Source organism: Apodemus sylvaticus, chromosome 20 (assembly GCF_947179515.1).
Source record: "Apodemus sylvaticus chromosome 20, mApoSyl1.1, whole genome shotgun sequence".
Classification (NCBI taxonomy): domain Eukaryota; kingdom Metazoa; phylum Chordata; class Mammalia; order Rodentia; family Muridae; genus Apodemus; species Apodemus sylvaticus.
Window position 1 is genome coordinate 65742935 of NC_067491.1, and position 22657 is coordinate 65765591.

The following is a 22657-nucleotide window of genomic DNA, read 5'->3' on the forward strand; positions in this document are numbered from 1 at the left end:
TTCAAGTTACAACGTGTAGTTTTGGAGATACAAGCTAATTTTGTACGATGCATTATTTCTTCTCCTAAAATGTTTCCAATACGTACGTATTACTCTTTACTCTGCAAAACTCTATTTCCTTATAACGTGGTATTCTTACATATTCTTTCTAGAGAAAACTCTCCTGTGCCTTCTCTTTTGAAGCTACACACTTAGACATACACGCAACACTAAAGCTTTTCGAGTTACAACGTGTTGTTTAGGAAAAACAAGATACTTTCGCAGGATGCTGGATTTCCTTAAAACGTGATTTTCTGAAAAATTTTGACGAAAGAAAATTGTCCTTTGGGTACTCTTTTGAGGCTACACGTTTAGTCGTACACGCCACACCAATTCTTTCCGAGTTACAACATGTAGTTTAGGAGATACAAGCTAATTTTGTACGAAGCGTTATTTCTTCTCATAAAGTGTTTCCAAAACGTACATATATGTCTTTACTCTGCAAAACTGTATTTCATTATAACGTGGTATTCTTACATATTCTTTCGAGAGAAAACTCCTCTGTGCCTTCTTTTATGAAGCTACACACTTAGACATACACGCAACACAAAAGCTTTTCGAGTTACAATGTGTTGTTTAGGAAAAACAAGATAATTTCGCACGATGCGGGATTTCCTTAAAACGTGATTTTCTGAAAAATTTTGACGAAAGAAAATTCTCCTTTGGGTTCTCTTTTGAGGCTACACGTTTAGACGTACACGCCACACCAATTCTTTTCGAGTTACAACGTGTAGTTTAGGAAATACAAGCTAATTTTGTATGATGCATTATTTCTTCTCGTAAAGTGTTTCCAATAAGTACTTATTTGTCTTTACTCTGCAAAACTGTATTTCCTTATAACGTGGTATTGTTTCATATTCTTTCGATAGAAAACTCTCATACGCCTTCTCTTTTGAGGCTACACACTTAGACATACACGCTACACGAGAGCTTTTCGAGTTACAACGTGTTGTTTAGGAAATCAAGATAATTTCCCACGATGCAGGATTTCCTTAAAACGTGATTTTCTGAAAAATTTTGACGAAAGATAATTCTCCTATCGGTTCTCTTTTGAGGCTACACGTTTAGACGTACATGCCACACCAATTCTTTTCGAGTTACAACGTGTAGTTTTGGAGATACAAGCTAATTTTGTATGATGCATTATTTCTACTTGTAAAGTGTTTCCAATAAGTACGTATTAGTCTTTACTCTGCAAAACTGTATTTCCTTATAACGTGGTATTCTTACATATTCTTTCGAGAGAGAACTCTCCTGTGCCTTCTCTTTTGAGGATACACACTTAGACATACACGCAACAAGAAAGCTTTTTGAGTTACAACGTGTTGTTTAGGAAAAACAAGATACTTTCGCAGGATGCTGGATTTCCTTAAAACGTGATTTTTTGAAAAATTTTGATGAAAGAAAATTCTCCTTGGGGTTCTCTTTTAAGGCTACACATTTAGTCGTACACGCCACACCAATTCTTTTCGAGTTACAACATGTAGTTTAGGAGATACAAGCTAATTTTGTACGATGCGTTATTTCTTCTCGTAAAGTGTTTCAAATAAGTACATATATGCCTTTACTCTGCAAAACTGTATTTCCTTATAACGTGGTATTATTACATATTCTTTCGAGAGAAAACTATCCTGTGCCTTCTTTTTTGAGGCTACACACTTAGACATACACGCAACACAAAAGCTTTTCGAGTTACATGGTGTTGTTTAGGAAAAACAAGGTAATTTCGCATGATGCGGGATTTCTTTAAAACGTGATTTTCTGAAAAATTTTGACGAAAGAAAATTCTCCTTGGGGTTCTCTTTTAAGGCTACACGTTTAGACGTACATGCCACACCAATTCATTTCAAGTTACAACGTGTAGTTTTGGAGATACAAGCTAATTTTGTACGATGCATTATTTCTTCTCCTAAAATGTTTCCAATACGTACGTATTACTCTTTACTCTGCAAAACTCTATTTCCTTATAACGTGGTATTCTTACATATTCTTTCTAGAGAAAACTCTCCTGTGCCTTCTCTTTTGAAGCTACACACTTAGACATACACGCAACACTAAAGCTTTTAGAGTTACAACGTGTTGTTTAGGAAAAACAAGATACTTTCGCAGGATGCTGGATTTCCTTAAAACGTGATTTTCTGAAAAATTTTGACGAAAGAAAATTGTCCTTTGGGTACTCTTTTGAGGCTACACGTTTAGTCGTACACGCCACACCAATTCTTTCCGAGTTACAACATGTAGTTTAGGAGATACAAGCTAATTTTGTACGAAGCGTTATTTCTTCTCATAAAGTGTTTCCAAAACGTACATATATGTCTTTACTCTGCAAAACTGTATTTCCTTATAACGTGGTATTCTTACATATTCTTTCGAGAGAAAACTCCTCTGTGCCTTCTTTTATGAAGCTACACACTTAGACATACACGCAACACAAAAGCTTTTCGAGTTACAACGTGTTGTTTAGGAATAACAAGATAATTTCGCACGATGCGGGATTTCCTTAAAACGTGATTTTCTGAAAAATTTTGACGAAAGAAAATTCTCCTTGGCGTTCTCTTTTAAGGCTACACGTTTAGACGTACACGCCACACCAATTCTTTTCAAGTTACAACGTGTAGTTTTGGAGATACAAGCTAATTTTTTAAGATGCGTTATTTCTTCTAGTAAAGTGTTTCCAATAAGTACATATTTGTCTTTACTCTGCAAAACTGTATTTCCTTATAACGTGGTATTCTTACATATTCTTTCAAGAGAAAACTCTCCTGTGCCTTCTCTTTTGAAGCTACACACTTAGACATACACGCAACACGAAAGCTTTTCGAGTTACAACGTGTTGTTTAGGAAAAACAAGATAATTTCCCACGATGCGGGATTTCCTTAAAACCTGATTTTCTGAAAAATTTTGACGAAAGAAAATTCTCATTTGGGTTCTCTTTTGAGGCTATACGTTTAGATGTACACGCTACACCAATTATTTTCGAGTTAGAACGTGTAGTTTAGGAGAAACAACCTAATTTTGTACGATGTGTTATTTCTTCTTTAAAGTGTTTCCAAAACGTACGTATATGACTTTACTCTGCAAAACTGTATTTCTTTATAACGTGGTATTCTTATATATTCTTTCGAGAGAAAACTCTCCTGTGCCTTCTCTTTTGAGGCTACACACTTAAACATACATGCAACACGAAAGCTTTTCGAGTTACAACGTGTTGTTTAGGAAAAACAAGATAATTTCCCACAATGCGGGATTTCCTTAAAACGTGATTTTCTGAAAAATTTTGACGAAAGAAAATTCTCCTTTGGGTTCTCTTTTGAGGCTACACGTTTAGACGTACAAGCCACACCAATTCTTTTAGAGTTACAACGTGTAGTTTAGGAGATACAAGCTATTTTTGTACGATGCATTATTTCTTCTCGTAAAGTGTTTCCAAAACGTATATATATGTCTTTACTCTGCAAAACTGTATTTCCTTATAACGTGGTATTCTTACATATTCTTTCGAGAGAAAACTCTCCAGTGCCTTCTTTTTTGAGGCTACAAACTTAGACATACACGCAACACAAAAGATTTTGGAGTTACAACGTCTTATTTAGGAAAAACAAGATAATTTCGCACGATGCTGGATTTCTTTAAAACGTGATTTTCTGAAAGATTTTGACCAAAGAAAATTCTCCTCTCGGTTCTCTTTTGAGGCTACACGTTTATACGTACATGCCACACCAATTCTTTTCGAGTTACAACGTGTAGTTTAGGAGATACAAGCTAATTTTGTATGATGTGTTATTTCTTCTCATAAAGTGTTTCCAAAACGTACATATATGTCTTTACTCTGCAAAAATGTATTTACTTATAACGTGGTATTCTTACATATTCTTTCGACAAAAATCTCTCCTGTGCCTTCTTTTTTGAGGTTACACACTTAGACATACATGCAACACAAAAGCTTTTGGAGTTACAACGTGTTGTTTAGGAAAAACAAGATAATTCCCAGGATGCGGGATTTCCTTAAAACGTGATTTTCTGAAAAATTTTGACGAAATAAAATTCTCCTTGGGATTCTCTTTTGAGGCTACACGTTTAGACGTACACTCCGCACCAATTCTTTTCGAGTTACAACGTGTAGTATTGGAGATACAAGCTAATTTTTACGATGCATTATTTCTTCTCGTAAAGTGTTTCCAATGCTTATGTATTTGTCTTTAATCTGCAAAAATGTATTTCCTTATAACGTGGTATTCTTACATATTCTTTCGAGAAAAACTCTCCTGTGCCTTCTCTTTTGAGGCTATACACTTAGACATACACGCAACACGAAAGCTTTTCGAGTTACAACGTGTTGTTTAGGAAAAACAAGATAATTTCGCACGATACGGGATTTCCTTAAAACGTGATTTTCTGAAAAATATTGACGAAAGAAAATTCTCCTTTGGGTTCACTTTTGAGGCAACATGTTTAGACATTCACGCCACACAAATTCTTTTCAAGTTACAACGTGTGGTTTAGGAGATACAAGCTAATATTTTACGATGCGTTATTTCTTCTCGTAATGTGTTTCCTAAACGTAAGTATGTGTCTTTAATCTGCAAAACTGTATTTCCTTATAACGTGGTATTCTTACATATTCTTTCGGGAGAAAACTCTCCTGTGCCTTCTTTTTTGATGCTACACCCTTAGACATACACACAACACAAAAGATTTTCGAGTTACAACGTGTTGTTTAGGAAAAACAAGATAATTTCCCACGATGCGGGATTTCCTTAAAACGTGATTTTCTGAAAAAGTTTGACGAAAGATAATTCTCCTATAGGTTCTCTTTTGAGGCTACACGTTTAGACGTACATGCCACACCAATTCTTTTCGAGTTACAACGTGTAGTTTAGGAGATACAAGCTAATTTTGTATGATGTGTTATTTCTTCTCATAAAGTGTTTCCAAAACGTACATATATGTCTTTACTCTGCAAAAATGTATTTACTTATAACGTGGTATTCTTACATATTCTTTCGACAAAAATCTCTCCTGTGCCTTCTTTTTTGAGGTTACACACTTAGACATACATGCAACACAAAAGCTTTTGGAGTTACAACGTGTTGTTTAGGAAAAACAAGATAATTCCCAGGATGCGGGATTTCCTTAAAACGTGATTTTCTGAAAAATTTTGACGAAATAAAATTCTCCTTGGGATTCTCTTTTGAGGCTACACGTTTAGACGTACACTCCGCACCAATTCTTTTCGAGTTACAACGTGTAGTATTGGAGATACAAGCTAATTTTTACGATGCATTATTTCTTCTCGTAAAGTGTTTCCAATGCTTATGTATTTGTCTTTAATCTGCAAAAATGTATTTCCTTATAACGTGGTATTCTTACATATTCTTTCGAGAAAAACTCTCCTGTGCCTTCTCTTTTGAGGCTACACACTTAAACATACACGCAACACGAAAGCTTTTCGAGTTACAACGTGTTGTTTAGGAAAAACAAGATAATTTCGCACAATGCGGGATTTCCTTAAACAGTGATTTTCTGAAAAATTTTGACGAAAGAAAATTCTCCTTTGGGTTCACTTTTGAGGCAACATGTTTAGACATTCACGCCACACAAATTCTTTTCAAGTTACAACGTGTGGTTTAGGAGATACAAGCTAATATTTTACGATGCGTTATTTCTTCTCGTAATGTGTTTCCTAAACGTAAGTATGTGTCTTTAATCTGCAAAACTGTATTTCCTTATAACGTGGTATTCTTACATATTCTTTCGGGAGAAAACTCTCCTGTGCCTTCTTTTTTGATGCTACACCCTTAGACATACACACAACACAAAAGATTTTCGAGTTACAACGTGTTGTTTAGGAAAAACAAGATAATTTCCCACGATGCGGGATTTCCTTAAAACGTGATTTTCTGAAAAAGTTTGACGAAAGATAATTCTCCTATAGGTTCTCTTTTGAGGCTACACGTTTAGACGTACACGCCACACCAATTCTTTTCGAGTTACAACGTGTAGTTTTGGAGATACAAGCTAATTTTTTATGATACATTATTTCTTCTTGCAAAGTTTTTCCAATACGTACGTATTAGTCTTTACTCTGCAAAACTGTATTTCCTTATAACGTGGTATTCTTACATATTCTTTCGAGAGAAAACTCTCCTGTGCCTTCTCTTTTGAGGCTACACACTTAGACATACACGCAACATGAAAGCTTTTCGAGTTACAACGTGTTGTTTAGGAAAAACAAGATAATTTCCCACGATGCGGGATTTCCTTAAAACGTGATTTTCTGAAAAATTTTGACGAAAGAAAATTCTCATTTGGGTTCTCTTTTGAGGCTATACGTTTAGATGTACACGCTACACCAATTCTTTTCGAGTTAGAACGTGTAGTTTAGGAGAAACAACCTAATTTTGTACGATGTGTTATTTCTTCTTTTAAAGTGTTTCCAAAACGTACGTATATGACTTTACTCTGCAAAAATGTATTTCTTTATAACGTGGTATTCTTATATATTCTTTCAAGAGAAAACTCTCCTGTGCCTTCTCTTTTGAGGCTACACACTTAAACATACATGCAACACGAAAGCTTTTCGAGTTACAACGTGTTGTTTAGGAAAAACAAGATAATTTCGCACAATGCGGGATTTCCTTAAACAGTGATTTTCTGAAAAATTTTGACGAAAGAAAATTCTCCTTTGGGTTCTCTTTTGAGGCTACACGTTTAGACGTACAAGCCACACCAATTCTTTTAGAGTTACAACGTGTAGTTTAGGAGATACAAGCTAATTTTGTACGATGCATTATTTCTTCTCGTAAAGTGTTTCCAAAACGTATATATATGTCTTTACTCTGCAAAACTGTATTTCCTTATAACGTGGTTTTCTTACATATTCTTTCGAGAGAAAACTCTCCAGTGCCTTCTTTTTTGAGGCTACAAACTTAGACATACACGCAACACAAAAGCTTTTGGAGTTACAACGTCTTATTTAGGAAAAACAAGATAATTTCGCACGATGCTGGATTTCTTTAAAACGTGATTTTCTGAAAGATTTTGACCAAAGAAAATTCTCCTCTAGGTTCTCTTTTGAGGCTACACGTTTATACGTACACGCCACACCAATTCTTTTCGAGTTACAACGTGTAGTTTAGGAGATACAAGCTAATTTTGTACGATGTGTTATTTCTTCTCATAAAGTGTTTCCAAAACGTACATATATGTCTTTACTCTGCAAAAAAGTATTTACTTATAACGTGGTATTCTTACATATTCTTTCGACGAAAATCTCTCCTGTGCCTTCTTTTTTGAGGTTACACACTTAGACATACATGCAACACAAAAACTTTTGGAGTTACAACGTGTTGTTTAGGAAAAACAAGATAATTTCGCAGGATGCGGGATTTCCTTAAAACGTGATTTTCTGAAAAATTTTGACGAAATAAAATTCTCCTTGGGATTCTCTTTTGAGGCTACACGTTTAGACGTACATGCTGAACCAATTCTTTTCGAGTTACAACGTGTAGTATTGGAGATACAAGCTAATTTTTACGATGCATTATTTCTTCTCGTAAAGTGTTTCCAATGCTTATGTATTTGTCTTTAATCTGCAAAAATGTATTTCCTTATAACGTGGTATTCTTACATATTCTTTCGAGAAAAACTCCCCTGTGCCTTCTCTTTTGAGGCTATACACTTAGAAATACACGCAACACGAAAGCTTTTCGAGTTACAACGTGTTGTTTAGGAAAAACAAGATAATTTCGCACGATACGGGATTTCCTTAAAACGTGATTTTCTGAAAAATATTGACGAAAGAAAATTCTCCTTTGGGTTCACTTTTGAGGCTACATGTTTAGACGTTCACGCCACACAAATTCTTTTCAAGTTACAACGTGTAGTTTAGGAGATACAAGCTAATTTTTTACGATGCGTTATTTCTTCTCATAATGTGTTTCCTAAACGTAAGTATGTGTCTTTAATCTGCAAAACTGTATTTCCTTATAACGTGGTATTCTTACATATTCTTTCGGGAGAAAACTCTCCTGTGCCTTCTTTTTTGATGCTACACCCTTAGACATACACACAACACAAAAGATTTTCGAGTTACAACGTGTTGTTTAGGAAAAACAAGATAATTTCCCACGATGCGGGATTTCCTTAAAACGTGATTTTCTGAAAAAGTTTGACGAAAGATAATTCTCCTATAGGTTCTCTTTTGAGGCTACACGTTTAGACGTACACGCCACACCAATTCTTTTCGAGTTACAACGTGTAGTTTTGGAGATACAAGCTAATTTTTTATAATACATTATTTCTTCTTGCAAAGTTTTTCCAATACGTACGTATTAGTCTTTACTCTGCAAAACTGTATTTCCTTATAACGTGGTATTCTTACATATTCTTTCGAGAGAAAACTCTCCTGTGCCTTCTCTTTTGAGGCTACACACTTAGACATACACGCAACATGAAAGCTTTTCGAGTTACAACGTGTTGTTTAGGAAAAACAAGATACTTTCGCAGGATGCTGGATTTCCTTAAAACGTGATTTTCTGAAAAATTTTGACGAAAGAAAATTCTCCCTTGGGTTCTCTTTTGAGGCTACACGTTTAGTCGTACATGCCACACCAATTCTTTTCAAGTTACAGCATGTAGTTTAGGAGATACAAGCTAATTTTGTACAATGCGTTATTTCTCCTCGTAAAGTGTTTCCAAAACGTACAAATATGTCTTTACTCTGCAAAACTGTATTTCCTTATAAGGTGGTAGTCTTACACATTCTTTTGAGAGAAAACTCTCCTATGCCTTCTTTTTTGAGGCTACACACTTAGACATACACGCAACACAAAAGCTTTTCGAGTTACAACGTGTTGTTTAGGAAAAACAAGATAATTTCGCACGATGCGGGATTTCCTTAAAACGTGATTTTCTGAAAAATTTTGACGAAAGAAAATTCTCCTTGGGATTCTCTTTTGAGGTTACACGTTTAGACGTACATGCCACACCAATTCTTTTCAAGTTACAACGTGTAGTTTTAGAGGTACAAGCTAATTTTTACGATGCATTATTTCTTCTCGTAAAGTGTTTCCAATGCGTATGTATTTGTATTTAATCTGCAAAACTGTATTTCCTTATGACGTGGTATTCTTACACATTCTTTCGAGAAAAACTCTCCTGTGCCTTCTCTTTTGAGGCTATACACTTAGACATACACGCAACACAAAAGCTTTTCGAGGTACAACGTGTTTTATAGGAAAAACAAGATAATTTCGCACGATGCGGGATTTCCTTAAAACGTGATTTTCTGAAAAATTTTGACGAAAGAAAATTCTCATTTGGGTTCTCCTTTTAGTCTACACATTTAGATGTACACGCTACACCAATTCTTTCAAGTCAGAACGTGTAGTTTAGGAGATACAAGCTAATTTTGTACGATGCGTTATTTCTTCTTCTAAAGTGTTTCCAAAACGAACGTATATGTCTTTACTCTGCAAAACTGTATTTCTTTATAACGTGGTATTCTTACATATTCTTTCTTGAGAAAACTCTCCTGTACCTTCTCTTTTGAGGCTACACACTTAAACATGCAGGCAACACGAAAGCTTTTCGAATTACAACGTGTTGTTTAGGAAAAACAAGATAATTTCGCACGATGCGGGATTTCCTTAAAACGTGATTTTCTGAAAAAGTTTGACGAAAGAAAATTCTCCTTTGGTTTCTCTTTTGAGGCTACACATTAAGACGTACACGCCACACCAATTCTTTTCGAATTACAACGTGTAGTTTAGGAGATACAAGCTAATTTTGTACGATGCGTTATTTCTTCTTGTAAAGTGTTTCCAAAACGTAAGTATATGTCTTTTCTCTGCAAAACTGTATTTCCTTATAACGTGGTATTCTTACATATTCTTTCGAGAGAAAACTCTCCTGTACCTTCTTTTTTGAGGCTACACACTTAGACATACACGCAACACAAAAGCTTTTCGAGTTACAAAGTGTTGTTTAGGAAAAACAAGATAATTTCGCACGATGCGGGATTTCCTTAAAACGTGATTTTCTGAAAAATTTTGACGAAAGAAAATTCTCCTTTGGGTTCTCTTTTGAGGCTACACGTTTAGACGTACATGCCACACCAATACATTCGAGTTACAAAGTGTAGTTTTGGAGATACAAGCTAATTTTGTATGATGCCTTATTTCTTCTCGTAAAGTGTTTCCAATACGTACATATTTGTCTTTACTCTGCAAAAGTGTATTTCCTTATAACGTGGTATTCTTTCATATTCTTTCGATAGAAAACTCTCCTATGCCTTCTCTTTTGAGGGTACACACTTAGACATACACGCTACACGAAAGCTTTTCGAGTTGCAACGTGTTGTTTAGGAAAAACCAGATAATTTCGCATGATGCGGGATTTCCTTAAAACTTGATTTTCTGAAAAATTTTGACGAAAGAAAATTCTCCTTTGGGTTCTCTTTTGAGGCTACACGATTAGACGTACACGCCACACCAATTCTTTTCGAGTTACAACGTGTAGTTTAGGAGGTACAAGCTAATTTTGTACGATGCATTATTTCTTCTCGAAAAGTGTTTCCAATACGTACGTATTAGTCATTACTCTGCAAAACTGTATTTCATTATAACTTGGTATTCTTACATATTCTTTCGAGAGAAAACTCTCCTGTGCCTTCTCTTTTGAGGCTATACCCTTAGACATACAAGCAACACAAAAGCTTTTCGAGTTACAACGTGTTGTTTAGGAAAAACAAGATATTTTCGCACGATGGGGGATTTCCTTAAAACGTGATTTTCTGAAAAATTTTGACGAAAGAAAATTCTCCTTTGGGTTCTCTTTTGATGCTACACGTTTCGACGTACACGCCACACTAATTCTTTTCGAGTTACAACATGTAGTTTAGGAGATACAAGCTAATTTTGTAAGAAGCGTTATTTCTCCTCGAAAAGTGTTTCTAATATCTACATATTTGTCTTTACTCTGAAAAAATGTATTTCCTTATAACGTTGTATTCTTACATATTCTTTTGAGAGAAAACTCTCCAGTGCCTTTTTTATTGAGGCTACACACTTAGACATACACGCAACACAAAAGCTTTTCGAGTTACAACGTGATGTTTAGGAAAAACAAGATATTTTCGCACGATGCAGGATTTCCTTAAAACGTGATTTTCTGAAAAATTTTGACGAAAGAAAATTCTCCATTGGGTTCTCTTTTGAGGCTACACGTTTAGACGTACACGCCACACAAATTCTTTTCAAGTTACAACGTGTAGTTTAGGAGATACAAGCTAATTTTTTACGATGCGTTATTTCTTCTCGTAATGTGTTTCCTAAATGTACGTATATGTCTTTACTCTGCAAAACTGTATTTCCTTATAACGTGGTATTCTTACATATTCTTTCGGGAGAAAACTCTCCTGTGCCTTCTCTTTTGATGCTACACACTTAGACATACACACAACACAAAAGCTTTTCGAGTTACAACGTGTTGTTTAGGAAAAACAAGATAATTTCCCACGATGCGGGATTCCCTTAAAATGTGATTTTCTGAAAAATTTTGACGAAAGATAATTCTCCTATCGGTTCTCTTTTGAGGCTACACGTTTAGACGTACACGCCACACCAATTCTTTTCGAGGTACAACTTGTAGTTTTGGAGATACAAGCTAATTTTGTATGATGCATTATTTCTTCTTGTAAAGTGTTTCCAATAAGTACGTATTAGTCTTTACTCTGCAAAAATGTATTTCCTTATAACGTGATATTCTTACATATTCTTTCGAGAGAAAACTCTCCTGTGCCTTCTCTTTTGAGGCTACACACTAGACATCCACGCAACAAGAAAGCTTTTCGAGTTACAACGTGTTGTTTAGAAAAAACAAGATACTTTCGCAGGATGCTGGATTTCCTTAAAACGTGATTTTCTGAAAAATTTTGACGAAAGAAAATTCTCCTTTGGGTTCTCTTTTGAGACTACACGTTTAGTCGTACATGCCACACCAATTATTTTCAAGTTACAACATGTAGTTTAGGAGATACAAGCTAATTTTGTACAATGCGTTATTTCTTCTCGTAAAGTGTTTCCAAAACGTACATATATGTCTTTACTCTGCAAAACTGTATTTCCTTATAACGTGGTATTCTTACATATTCTTTCGAGAGAAAACTCTCCAGTGCCTTTTTTATTGAGGCTACACACTTAGACATACACGCAACACAAAAGCTTTTCGAGTTACAACGTGATGTTTAGGAAAAACAAGATAATTTCGCACGATGCAGGATTTCCTTAAAACGTGATTTTCTGAAAAATTTTGACGAAAGAAAATTCTCCTTTGGGTTCTCTTTTGAGGCTACACGTTTAGACGTACACGCCACACAAATTCTTTTCAAGTTACAACGTGTAGCTTAGGAGATACAAGCTAATTTTTTCGATGCGTTATTTCTTCTCGTAATGTGTTTCCTAAACGTACATATATGTCTTTACTCTGCAAAACTGTATTTCCTTATAACGTGGTATTCTTACATATTCTTTCGGGAGAAAACTCTCCTGTGCCTTCTTTTTTGATGCTACACACTTAGACATACACACAACACAAAAGCTTTTCGAGTTACAACGTGTTATTTAGGAAATACAAGATAATTTCCCACGATGCGGGATTTCCTTAAAACGTGATTTTCTGAAAAATTTTGACGAAAGATAATTCTCCTATCGGTACTCTTTTGAGGCTACACGTTTAGACGTACACGCCACACCAATTCTTTTCGAGTTACAACGTGTAGTTTTGGAGATACAAGCTAATTTTGTATGATGCATTATTTCTTCTTGTAAAGTGTTTCCAATAAGTACGTATTAGTCTTTACTCTGCAAAACTGTATTTCCTTATAACGTGGTATTCTTACATATTCTTTTGAGAGAAAACTCTCCTGTGCCTTCTCTTTTGAGGCTACACACTTATACATACAAGCAACACGAAAGCTTTTTGAGTTACAACGTGTTGTTTAGAAAAAACAAGATACTTTCGCAGGATGCTGGATTTCCTTAAAACGTGATTTTCTGAAAAATTTTGACGAAAGAAAATTCTCCTTTGGGTTCTCTTTTGAGACTACACGTTTAGTCGTACATGCCACACCAATTATTTTCAAGTTACAACATGTAGTTTAGGAGATACAAGCTAATTTTGTACAATGCGTTATTTCTTCTCGTAAAGTGTTTCCAAAACGTACATATATGTCTTTACTCTGCAAAACTGTATTTCCTTATAACGTGGTATTCTTACATATTCTTTCGAGAGAAAACTCTCCTGTGCCTTCTTTTTTGAGGCTACACAATTTGACATACACGCAACACAAAAGCTTTTCGAGTTACAACGTGTTGTTTAGGAAAAACAAGATAATTTCTCAGGATGCGGGATTTCCTTAAAACGTGATTTTCTGAAAAATTTTGACGAAAGAAAATTCTCCTTTGGGTTCTCTTTTGAGGCTACACGTTTAGACGTACACGCCACACCAATACTTTTCGAGTTACAAAGTGTAGTTTTGGAGATACAAGCTAATTTTTTATAATGCCTTATTTCTTCTCGTAAAGTGTTTCCAATACGTACATATTTGTCTTTACTCTGCAAAAGTGTATTTACTTATAACGTGGTATTCTTTCATATTCTTTCGATAGAAAACTCTACTATGCCTTCTCTTTTGAGGGTACACACTTAGACATACACGCTACACGAAAGCTTTTCGAGTTACAACGTGTTGTTTAGGAAAAACCAGATAATTTCGCACGATGCGGGATTTCCTTAAAACTTGATTTTCTGAAAAATTTTGACGAAAGAAAATTCTCCTTTGTGTGCTCTTTTGAGGCTACACGATTAGACGTACATGCCACACCAATTCTTTTCGAGTTACAACGTGTAGTTTAGGAGGTACAAGCTAATTTTGTACGATGCATTATTTCTTCTCGAAAAGTGTTTCCAATACCTAAGTATTTGTCTTTACTCTGCAAAACTGTATTTCATTATAACGTGGTATTCTTACATATTCTTTCAAGAGAAAACTCTCCTGTGCCTTCTCTTTTGAGGCTACACCCTTAGACATACAAGCAACACGAAAGCTTTTCCAGTTAAAACGTATTGTTTAGGAAAAACAAGATAATTTCGCACGATGCTGGATTTCCTTAAAACGTGATTTTCGGAAAAAAAATTGACGAAAGAAAATTCTCCTTTGGGTTCTCTTTTGAGGCTACACGTTTCGACGTACACGCCACACTAATTCTTTTCGAGTTACAACATGTAGTTTAGGAGATACAAGCTAATTTTGTAAGAAGCGTTATTTCTTCTCAAAAAGTGTTTCTAATATCTACATATTTGTCTTTACTCTGCAAAAATGTATTTCCTTATAACGTTGTATTCTTACATATTCTTTCGAGAGAAAACTCTCCAGTGCCTTTTTTATTGAGGCTACACACTTAGACATACACGCAACACAAAAGCTTTTCGAGTTACAACGTGATGTTTAGGAAAAACAAGATAATTTCGCACGATGCAGGATTTCCTTAAAACCTGATTTTCTGAAAAATTTTGACGAAAGAAAATTCTCCTTTGGGTTCTCTTTTGAGGCTACACGTTTAGACGTGCATGCCACACAAATTCTGTTCAAGTTACAACGTGTAGTTTAGGAGATACAAGCTAATTTTTTACGATGCGTTATTTCTTCTCGTAATGTGTTTCCTAAACGTACGTATATGTCTTTACTCTGCAAAACTTTTTTGATGCTACACACTTAGACATACACGCAACACAAAAGCTTTTCGAGTTACAACGTGTTGTTTAGGAAAAACAAGATAATTTCCCAAGATGCGGGATTTCCTTAAAACGTGATTTTCTGAAAAATTTTGACAAAAGATAATTCTCCTATCGGTTCTCTTTTGAGGCTACAGGTTTAGAGGTACATGCCACACCAATTCTTTTCGAGTTACAACGTGTAGTTTTGGAGATACAAGCTAATTTTGTATGATGCATTATTTCTTCTTGTAAAGTGTTTCCTTTACGTACATATTAGTCTTTACTCTGCAAAACTGTATTTCCTTATAACGTGGTATTCTTACATATTCTTTCGAGAGAAAACTCTCCTGTGCCTTCTCTTTTGAGGCTACACACTTAGTCATACACGCAACACGAAAGCTTTTCGAGTTACAACGTGTTGTTTAGGAAAAACAAGATACTTTCGCAGAATGCTGGATTTCCTTAAAACGTGATTTTCTGAAAAATTTTGACGAAAGAAAATTCTCATTTGGGTTCTCTTTTGAGACTACACGTTTAGTCGTACATGCCACACCAATTCTTTTAAAGTTACAACATGTTGTTTAGGAGATACAAGCTAATTTTGAGCAATGCGTTATTTCTTCTCGTAAAGTGTTTCCAAAACGTACATATATGTTTTTACTCTGCAAAACTGTATATCCTTATAACGTGGTATTCTTACATATTCTTTCGAGAGAAAACTCTCCTGTGCCTTCTTTTTTGAGGCTACACACTTAGACATACACGCAACACAAAAGCTTTTCGAGTTACAACGTGTTGTTTAGGAAAAACAAGATACTTTCGCAGACTGCTGGATTTCCTTAAAACCTGATTTTCTGAAAAATTTTGACGAAAGAAAATTCTCCTTTGGGTTCTCTTTTGAGACTACACGTTTAGTCGTACATGCCACACCAATTATTTTCAAGTTACAACATGTAGTTTAGGAGATACAAGCTAATTTTTTACAATGCGTTACTTCTTCTCGTAAAGTGTTTCCAAAACGTACATATATGTCTTTACTCTGCAAAACTGTATTTCTTTATAACGTGGTATTCTTACATATTCTTTCAAGAGAAAACTCTCCTGTGCCTTCTCTTTTGAGGCTACACACTTAAACATACACGCAACACGAAAGCTTTTCGAGTTACAACGTGTTGTTTAGGAAAAACAAGATAATTTCGCACGATGCGGGATTTCCTTAAACAGTGATTTTCTGAAAAATTTTGACGAAAGAAAATTCTCCTTTGGGTTCTCTTTTGAGGCTACATGTTAAGACTTTCACGCCACACCAATTCTTTTTGAGTTACAACGTGTAGTTTAGGAGATACAAGCTAATTTTGAATGATGCGTTATTTCTTCTTGCAAAGTGTTTCCAAAACGTAAGTATATGTCTTTCTCTGCAAAACTGTATTTCCTTATAACGTGGTATTCTTACATATTCTTTCGAGAGAAAACTCTCCTGTACCTTCTTTTTTGAGGCTACACACTTAAACATACACGCAACACAACAGCTTTTCGAGTTACAACGTGTTGTTTAGGAAAAACAAGATAATTTCGCACAATGCGGGATTTCCTTAAAATGTGATTTTCTGAAAAGTTTTGACGAAAGGAAATTCTCCTTTGGGTTCCCTTTTGAGGCTACACGTTTAGACGTACACGCCACACCAATTCTTTTCGAGTTACAACGTGTAGTTTAGGAGATACAAGCTAATTTTGTACAATGCATTATTTCTTCTCATAAGTGTTTCCAAAATATATATATGTTTTTACTCTGCAAAACTGTATTTCCTTATAATGTGGTATTCTTACATATTCTTTCGGGAGAAAACTCTCCTGTGCCTTCTTTTTTGATGCTACACACTTAGACATACACACAACACAAAAGCTTTTCGAGTTACAACGTGTTGTTTAGGAAAAACAAGATAATTTCCCACGATGAGGGATTTCCTTAAAACGTGATTTTCGGAAAAATTTTGAGGAAAGATAATTCTCCTATCGGTTCTCTTTTGAGGCTACACATTTAGACGTACACACCACACCAATTCTTTTCGAGTTACAACGTGTAGTTTTGGAGATACAAGCTAATTTTGTATGATGCATTATTTCTTCTTGTAAAGTGTTTCCAATACATAAGTATTAGTCTTTACTCTGCAAAACTGTATTTCCTTATAACGTGGTATTCTTACATATTCCTTCGAGAGAAAACTCTCCTGTGCCTTCTTTTTTGAAGCTACACACTTAGACATACACGCAACACAAAATCTGTTCGAGTTAAAACGTGTTGTTTAGGAAAAACAAGATAATTTCTCAGGATGCGGGATTTCCTTAAAACGTCATTTTCTGAAAAATTTTGACGAAAGATAATTCTCCTTGGGGTTCTCTTTTGAGGCTACCCGTTTAGACGTACACACCACACCAATTCTTTTCAAGTTACAACGTGTAGTTTTGGAGATACAAGCTAATTTTGTAAGATGCGTTATTTCTTCTCCTAAAGTGTTTCCAATACGTACTTATTAGTCTTTACTCTGCAAAACTGTATTTCCTTATAACGTGGTATTCTTACATATTCTTTCGAGAGAAAACTCTCCTGTGCCTTCTCTTTTGAGACTACACATTTAGACATACACGCAACACGAAAGCTTTTCGAGTTACAACGTGTTGTTTAGGAAAAACAAGATACTTTCTCAGGATGCTGGATTTCCTTAAAACGTGATTTTCTGAAAAAATTTGACGAAATAAAATTCTCCTTTGCGTTCTCTTTTGAGGCTACACGTTTAGTCATACACGCCACACCAATTCTTTTGGAGTTACAACATGTAGTTTAGGAGATACAAGCTTATTTTTTACGATGCGTTATTTCTTCTCGTAAAGTGTTTCCAAAACGTACATATATGACTTTACTCTGCAAAACTGTATTTCCTTATAACGTGGTATTCTTACATATTCTTTCGAGAGAAAACTCTCCTGTGCCTTCTTTTTTGAGGCTACACACTTAGACATACACGCAACACAAAAGATTTTCGAGTTACAACGTGTTGTTTAGGAAAAACAAGATAATTTCGCACGATGCGGGATTTCCTTAAAACGTGATTTTCTGAAAAATTTTGACGAAAGAAAATTCTCCTTTGGGTTCTCTTTTGAGGCTACACGTTTAGACGTACACGCCACACCAATACTTTTCGAGTTACAATGTGTAGTTTTGGAGATACAAGCTAATTTTGTATGATGCCTTATTTCTTCTCGTAAAGTGTTTCCAATACGTACATATTTGTCTTTACTCTGCAAAAGTGTATTTCCTTATAACGTGGTATTCTTTCATATTCTTTCGATAGAAAACTCTCCTATGCCTTCTCTTTTGAGGGTACACACTTAGACATACACGCTACACAAAAGCTTTTCGAGTTACAACGTGTTGTTTAGGAAAAACCAGATAATTTCGCACGATGCGGGATTTCCTTAAAACTTGATTTTCTGAAAAATTTTGACGAAAGAAAATTCTCCTTTGTGTGCTCTTTTGAGGCTACACGATTAGACGTACACGCCACACCAATTCTTTTCGAGTTACAACGTGTAGTTTAGGAGGTACAAGCTAATTTTGTACGATGCATTATTTCTCTCGAAAAGTGTTTCCTATACCTAAGTATTTGTCTTTACTCTGCAAAACTGTATTTCATTATAACGTGGTATTCTTACATATTCTTTCGAGAGAAAACTCTCCTGTGCCTTCTCTTTTGAGGCTACACCCTTAGACATACAAGCAACACGAAAGCTTTTCGAGTTACAACGCGTTGTTTAGGAAAAACAAGATAATTTCGCACGATGCGGGATTTCCTTAAAACGTGATTTTCGGAAAAAAATTGACGAAAGAAAATTCTCCTTTGGGTTCTCTTTTGAGGCTACACGTTTCGATGTACACGCCACACTAATTCTTTTCGAGTTACAACATGTAGTTTAGGAGATACAAGCTAATTTTGTAAGAAGCGTTATTTCTTCTCGAAAAGTGTTTCTAATATCCACATATTTGTCTTTACTCTGCAAAAATGTATTTCCTTATAACGTTGTATTCTTACATATTCTTTCGAGAAAAAACTCTCCAGTGCCTTTTTTATTGAGGCTACACACTTAGACTTACACGCAACACAAAAGCTTTTCGAGTTACAACGTGATGTTTAGGTAAAACAAGATAATTTCGCACGATGCAGGATTTCCTTAAAACTTGATTTTCTGAAAAATTTTGACGAAAGAAAATTCTCCTTTGGGTTCTCTTTTGAGGCTACACGTTTAGACGTACACGCCACACAAATTCTTTTCAAGTTACAACGTGTAGTTTAGGAGAAACAAGCTAATTTTTTACGATGCGTTATTTCTTCTCGTAATGTGTTTCCTAAACGTACGTATATGTCTTTACTCTGCAAAACTGTATTTCCTTATAACGTGGTATTCTTACATATTCTTTCCGGAGAAAACTCTCCTGTGCCTTCTTTTTTGATGCTACACACTTAGACATACACACAACACAAAAGCTTTTCGAGTTACAACGTGTTGTTTAGGAAAAACAAGATAATTTCCCACGATGCGGGATTTCCTTAAAACGTGATTTACTGAAAAATTTTGACGAAAGATAATTCTCCTATCGGTTCTCTTTTGAGGCTACAGGTTTAGCGGTACACGCCACACCAATTCTTTTCGAGTTACAACGTGTAGTTTTGGAGATACAAGCTAATTTTGTATGATGCATTATTTCTTCTTGTAAAATGTTTCCAATACGTACGTATTAGTCTTTACTCTGCAAAACTGTATTTCCTTATAACGTGGTATTCTTACATATTCTTTCGAGAGAAAACTCTCCTGTGCCTTCTCTTTTGAGGCTACACACTTAGACATACACGCAACACGAAAGCTTTTCGAGTTACAACGTGTTGTTTAGGAAAAACAAGATACTTTCGCAGAATGCTGGATTTCTTTAAAACGTGATTTTCTGAAAAATTTTGACGAAAGAAAATTCTCATTTGGGTTCTCTTTTGAGACTACACGTTTAGTCGTACATGCCACACCAATTCTTTTCAAGTTACAACATGTAGTTTAGGAGATACAAGCTAATTTTGTACAATGCGTTATTTCTTCTCGTAAAGTGTTTCCAAAACGTACATATATGTCTTTACTCTGCAAAACTGTATTTCCTTATAACGTGGTATTCTTACATATTCTTTCGAGAGAAAACTCTCCTGTGCCTTCTTTTTTGAGGCTACACATTGAGACATACACGCAAACAAAAGCTTTTCGAGTTACAACGTGTTGTTCAGGAAAAACAAGATAATTTCGCACGATGCGGGATTTCCTTAAAACGTGATTTTCTGAAAAAATTTGACGAAAGAAAATTCTCCTTGGGTTCTCTTTTAAGGCTGCACGTTTAGACGTACACGCCACACCAATTCTTTTCAAGTTACAACGTGTAGTTTTGGAGATACAAGCTAATTTTGTACGATGTGTTATTTCTTCTTTTAAAGTGTTTCCAAAACGTACGTATATGACTTTATTCTGCAAAACTGTATTTCTTTATAACGTGGTATTCTTACATATTCTTTCAAGAGGAAACGCTCCTGTGCCTTCTCTTTTGAGGCTACACACTTAAACATACACGCAACACGAAAGCTTTTCGAGTTACAACGTGTTTTTTAGGAAAAACAAGATAATTTCGCAGGATGCGGGATTTCCTTAAACAGTGATTTTCTGAAAAATTTTGACGAAAGAAAATTCTCCTTTGGGTTCGCTTTTGAGGCTACATGTTAAGACTTTCACGCCACACCAATTCTTTTCGAGTTACAACGTGTAGTTTAGGAGATACAAGCTAATTTTGTAGGATGCATTATTTCTTCTTGTAAAGTGTTTCCAAAACGTAAGTATATGTCTTTTCTCTGCAAAACTGTATTTCCTTATAACGTGGTATTCTTACATATTCTTTCGAGAGAAAACTCTCCTGTACCTTCTTTTTTGAGGCTACACACTTAAACATACACGCAAAACAAAAGATTTTTGAGTTACAACGTGTTGTTTAGGAAAAACAGGATAATTTCGCACAATGCGGGATTTCCTTAAAATGTGATGTTCTGAAAAATTTTGACGAAAGGAAATTCTCCTTTGGGTTCCCTTTTGAGGCTACACGTTTAGACGTAAACGTCACACCAATTCTTTTCGAATTACAACGTGTAGTTTAGGAGATACAAGCTAATTTTGTACAATGCATTATTTCTTCTCATAAGTGTTTCCAAAATATATATATGTTTTTAGTCTGCAAAACTGTATTTCCTTATAATGTGGTATTCTTACATATTCTTTCGGGAGAAAACTCTCCTGTGCCTTCTTTTTTGATGCTATACACTTAGACATACACACAACACAAAAGCTTTTCGAGTTACAACGTGTTGTTTAGGAAAAACAAGATAATTTCCCACGATGCGGGATTTCCTTAAAACGTGATTTTCTGAAAATTTTTGAGGAAAGATAATTCTCCTATCGGTTCTCTTTTGAGGCTACACGTTTAGACGTACACACCACACCAATTCTTTTCGAGTTACAACGTGTAGTTTAGGAGATACAAGCTAATTTTGTAGGATGCATTATTTCTTCTTGTAAAGTGTTTCCAAAACGTAAGTATATGTCTTTTCTCTGCCAAACTGTATTACCTTATAATGTGGTATTCTTACATATTCTTTCGAGAGAAAACTCTCCTGTACCTTCTTTTTTGAGGCTACACACTTAAACATACACTCAACACAAAAGCTTTTCGAGTTACAACGTGTTGTTTAGGAAAAACAAGATAATTTCGCACAATGCGGGATTTCCTTAAAATGTGATTTTCTGAAAAATTTTGATGAAAGGAAATTCTCCTTTGGGTTCCCTTTTGAGGCTACACGTTTAGACGTAAACGCCAAACCAATTCTTTTCGAGTTACAACGTGTAGTTTAGGAGATACAAGCTAATTTTGTACAATGCATTATTTCTTCTCATAAGTGTTTCCAATATATATATATGTTTTTACTCTGCAAAACTGTATTTCCTTATAATGTGGTATTCTTACATATTCTTTCGGGAAAAACTCTCCTGTGCCTTCTTTTTTGATGCTACACACTTAAACATACACACAACACAAAAGCTTTTCGAGTTACAACGTGTTGTTTAGGAAAAACAAGATAATTTCCCACGATGCGGGATTTCCTTAAAACGTGATTTTCTGAAAATTTTTGAGGAAAGATAATTCTCCTATCGGTTCTCTTTTGAGGCTACACGTTTAGTCGTACACACCACACCAATTCTTTTCGAGTTACAACATGTAGTTTTGGAGATACAAGCTAATTTTGTATGATGCATTATTTCTTCTTGTAAAGTGTTTCCAATACGTAAGTATTAGTCTTTACTCTGCAAAACTGTATTTCCTTATAACGTGGTATTCTTACATATTCTTTCGAGAGAAAACTCTCCTGTGCCTTCTCTTTTGAGGATACACACTTAGACATACATGCAACACGAAAGCTTTTCGAGTTACAACGTGTTGTTTAGGAAAAACAAAATACATTCGCTGGATGCTGGATTTCCTTAAAACGTGATTTTCTGAAAAATTTTGACGAAAGAAAATTCTCCTTTGGGTTCTCTTTTGAGGCTACACGTTTAGTCGTACACGCCACACCAATTCTTTTCGAGTTACAACATGTAGTTTAGGAGATACAAGCTAATTTTGTACGATGCGTTATTTGTTCTCGTAAAGTGTTTCCAAAATGTACATATATGTCTTTACTCTGCAAAACTGTATTTCCTTATAACGTG